The sequence below is a fragment of the Muntiacus reevesi genome, chromosome X (assembly GCF_963930625.1).
Source record: "Muntiacus reevesi chromosome X, mMunRee1.1, whole genome shotgun sequence".
Taxonomy (NCBI): Eukaryota; Metazoa; Chordata; class Mammalia; order Artiodactyla; family Cervidae; genus Muntiacus; species Muntiacus reevesi.
The window spans coordinates 109,092,308-109,097,033 of NC_089271.1; the positions used below are offsets into that span (position 1 = coordinate 109,092,308).

The window sequence follows — 4,726 nt, forward strand, 5'->3', positions numbered from 1 at the left end:
TTCTTTCTTTCTTTTTTTTAAAAAGGCCACTGAAATGTATAAAATGGTCTGAACATGATGGTGGTATCAAAGTCAATGCCTCTTCACATGGCAATAACAGTGCATTTAACACAAACTCACGGGTTAAGTCTGCAAATGATTTCATAGCATTACTTTGGCTAGCACAACAGTTTTAGACAGCACTCAGATAAATATAGGTATGTTAAATGTGAAGCAATTATCTTATGCAACTTTAATTATGGTTGAATACTATCAAATGAAAACTGCAAATAAAAGTAAAAGCATTTTACAGTTGAAAACTTTTGTAAAGATAGGGCTCCACATAATGTGTTAATTTAAGTCTTTATATCACTTTGTTAGTAAATTTTGTTCTTAACACTATTATGGAGTAGCCTACTTTGCATTAACAGACATTTGAAATAATAGTCAAGAATGCCATGTGGTGGACTAAAAATCAAACAGTACACTTATTTATATATACAACATCACTCAGTACCTGCTAAAATGAATGTGAAGATTACAGAACCTAACATCTTATACTACAATAATAAAAAACAAACAAAAACAAAAAGTGACCAATGAAGGCAGAAAATAGGACTTAAAAGAATATAATCTCAATGGACTTTAAAACATTCATAAAAGGAATAAATGCATATTGCACAAACAGTGAAAGCAAATGTTCCACCAAGCAATTCAGTTCCAGGTGGGGACAACAGCATTAGCCTAATATATGACAATGATTTCAGAGGAGCAAGTGTTATTTTCTGTAAATGAGAAAGCTGTGAGATGACAGAAAGTCTGCCACATAAAGAGTTAGAAGGAAAAGATACAAACCCAAACTTAGATGTAAAGCAAAAAAAAAATAATAATAATAAATAATAAACAAACAAACAAAAAAACACAAAATAAAATAAAATTAAATATTGAAAAACTGGAATCTGTGGCACATCAAAAAATGCTGAATAACTGTCTTCTGTGAGAGCTGAGTTTTTGTTGACACAAAAGTATTTATGTACAACTAAGACTTACTGGTTAAATACCTGAGGCATATCTGGCCTTGAACACTTTCCTTATATGCTGGAGCTATAAACAAGTTTTCTCAGTCATAAAAAAAAATTCTTCTCAGCAGCTGCATTAACATGAAACAATAGTCTTGATACAAGAAAAAAAAAACAGAAAATTAAACAAAACTCCTAGATAAGAGGACATTTGGCAGGATATCCAAAAATGACAGTCTCCAAGGATTCTTCCCAGGCTTCCAGTGAAGGTCAATTATGGTCCACTGGGTTACTAACATGTGCGATTCCATTACTTGCTGCTTTTTTTTATTTGGAAAGTTTGCTTATAACTCTGATCAAGGCCCCATTTTCATCTTTTAGCCTCTGGTTGTCTGCTTTCAGGTCTGGTAACATTTTGAGCTCTTCTTCCATTTCAGATATTCTTTCTAGAGCTCGTCGTTCCCTTTTTTCCATTTCTAATAGTGACCTATCAGCGAATCTTTCTTGTCTCTGGGTGGCTTTCTCCAGCTGCAACTTAAAATCTGTCAGCTCCATGTTCGTGTCATGCAGCTGTGCCTTCAGCTTTTCATTCTCAGCTAGAATTTGTTCGTAAAGCTTTTTAAAGTCAGTTGAGTCATCCTTTTCTAGCCTGCTACTGTAAGGCTTTCTTTCTTCTGAGTAACTGTATGATCCGGAGCGACCCAGCAAGGAATCACACCGGTCACCAGCCGATGTGGGACCGACTTCATATCTAGAAATGGAATCCGTCTGAACTTCTTTCTTATTGGATCCCTCCTCTGTATCTGATTGTTGTTCTTGTTTATTTTCGTCACTATCTTGTGTCCAAAATGAAACTCCTGTAGATCTTCTTTTCTCTCTTGGTCGCCGTGGTTCTCTGATTGATTTAGGTTGTGATTTATCTTCCCCCTCTTTTTCTTCTTCTTTCTTTTCTCCCTTTCTTTCATTTTCCTTTGTTAATCCTCTGGAGTAGGCAGAAGTTATACCTACAAGACTATTTGGCCTGTTTAACTGACTTGAAGCATAAAGTGAATTGCTCATTGTAGAAAGTAAAGAGGAGGGAGTGGTTGAACTTGAAGTTGATACTGGTCTGTAGCGTTGATAAGTCTCATCATATGTTCTGGAGTACTTTTGTTTGTACTCATCTTCTCTAGATGTTTCTGACTCCTTCTTTTCTTCCTGCTTCTCTTTATCCTGTTTCTCTTTTTCCTCTTTGTCTTCATTTTCTTGTTCTCTGGTTCGGGTGGAACGACTCCTCCCTATTGTTTTTTCAGCTTCCTGAAGATCAGTCAATGTTACCCCCTGTGTTGATCTTCTAGACTGCCTTGCTTGTCTAGATCTTGCTTTTCTTTGGGATTCAGACTCTTCATCTCTAACAGGAGTGAGGTATGATCTGCGTCTCTCCCTGACCTCTGCAGTGGAGGAGACAGTGCCAGCAGTAGTTGTGGTCAGGGTTGTGGTAGAGGCTGCAGCATTAGCAACAGTTGGAGCAACAGGAATGGTCACTGCCGTAGGAACACTGTCCTTTTCCTTTTCAGTTCTATCCTCAGCCCACAAATGATTGGAGGTACTGCTTTGTGTGCTTGCTGAGGAAGAACCCATTGTAATCTTTGTCGTAGTGCTTGTGCTGGAAAGCAGGCTTTTCTGAAGCCCAGCTGCAGAGGTAACTGTTGCTGTTGATGTGGTGCTTGGAACACTAGAACTTTTATGATAAGTTGATCCTTCCTTAATGGAGCTATTCTTTTTAAGATCATCTTCCCATTTTCTTCTTGTATATGAACTACTTGTTCGAAAACTTGAAGAATCTCTGTTTTCTTTCTCTTCAATGTCAGATGTACTGCCGAGTCGTCTTGGTATTGTAGGTGCAACATATGCAAGCCTAGTTCCTTTACTATCTTTCTCCTTTTCTTTATTATCCAAAGAGGAGGAAAGTCTGAAACTTGAAGCTGAGTGCATGACACCTGCAGTGTCTTTTCCCTTCTGAGCCTCTTTAGATGTTGTGATTTCTGCAAATGCACCGTAACTGCCCTGCCCGTCTTTCTAAGTCCTAACCTCCAAGATGCAGGAGACTCATCTTTTCTCTCTTCTTCTTTGGGAGAAATTTTTGTAGCTGAAGTTGGAAACTTTTTAATAGGTGATGCAGGTGTTGGCTGACCAGATGACACAGTAGATGTTGTAACAGCTACAGGAGCTGCTTGTGTACTAGAAGTATTGGCATTAGTTACAGAAGCCATGGGTTTTGTCTTATCTGTTTCAGCTTCTGATTCTGAGTCATCTTCCTCATCTTCTTCACTAGAGCAACTAGATTCATCTTTCTTTCCTTCTTCTTCATCATCAACCTTTTCTTGTTCCAGAGATTCAATACAGGATGCATTTTTCTCAGGCTCAATAATCAATGTCTCTTTGTTTTTAAAGGTCTTCTGTGACTGATTATTATCCATATTAGCTGTTGATTCAATTAGTGGAGATTTCTTTTCCTGTTTTTCACTATGGAGCAGATTTTGTTTCTTTTGCAAATCTTCTAGGTATCCTAAAATGTCTTCATCTGCTACATCAAAGGCTGTCTGGCCCACTTTGTTGACCATCCTTATCACATAGATTGTCCACTAAAATACGACATGCTTCTTCTTTACCCCAATGAGCTGCAGCATGAAGAAGTGTCCAGCCATCATAATATTTAATATTAACATCATAGCCTGCCTGTATTAAAAGTTTTAAAACTTCTGTATAGTCCTTGGCAGCTGCAACGTGAAGTGCTGTACCTCCAGATTTTGCATGCCGGACATCATTTATATGACCACTATTTAACCACTGTCTGGCATCTCTAAGCATTATTCGTTCCTCTTCTTTTCGAGCTGCTTCTATATCAACCCCTTGCCGATTAACTTCATTCTGAAGTAGCTCTTCCATTGCCTCCTCCTCAGCAATAGCTAAAGGTGTGTCTCCTTCACTGTTGACAGCTCCTACATGTGCTCCCTGACCAATCAAAAACTCTGCAATATCAAGATATCCACAGGAAGCAGCTGCATGCAGAGGTATCCAGCCTTCATTATCAGGTTGGTTAATATTAGCAAAAGTTAAAATAATCAAAGTCATCCCGGGTATAGAGTAAAAACTTCTTGACACTGTTGTCAATGTAATAAACTGCTTTAGCCAGTTAGGAATATTATTTAGCATTATTTGCTAAAATTCACAATAAACATATACTATGATCAAAAGTTCCACTTGTAGCTGTAGGCCTTGGATAATCTAATACAAGTATGTGTCAAGTATGGGCTTCCCTTGTGGTAAAGAATCCTCCTGCAATGCAGGAGACCTGGGTTTGATACCTGGGTTGGGAAGATCCCTTGGAGAAGGGAAAGGCTACTCACTCCAATATTCTTGCCTGGAGAATTCCATGGACTGTATAGTCCATGGAGTCGCAAAGAGTTGGACACAGCTGAGCGACTTTCACATTCACACACACACACACACACACACACACATATATAAGAATGTTCATATCAGTATAATTTTAAGTGGTTGCAAACAGAAAAAAAAAAACAAAAAACCCTAAAGGTTCACAAACAGTAGAATGGACTGAGTGTGTCATATAATAGAGTACTATCAGCAAAGAAAATAAATGCCCTGGCATGGTGGATTTTAGCCTGCTTAATAGACACTTCAGGTATGTATAGTATAATTCCACTAATTTCATTTGCATATATATT

At 37.9% G+C, this 4,726-nt stretch overlaps 1 pseudogene; it reads right to left on the reverse strand.

Moving 5' to 3' along the window:
- Positions 1 to 1,162: 1,162 nt before the first annotated feature.
- Positions 1,163 to 4,112, reverse strand: LOC136153837 (protein phosphatase 1 regulatory subunit 12A pseudogene; annotated as a pseudogene).
- Positions 4,113 to 4,726: the final 614 nt, after the last annotated feature.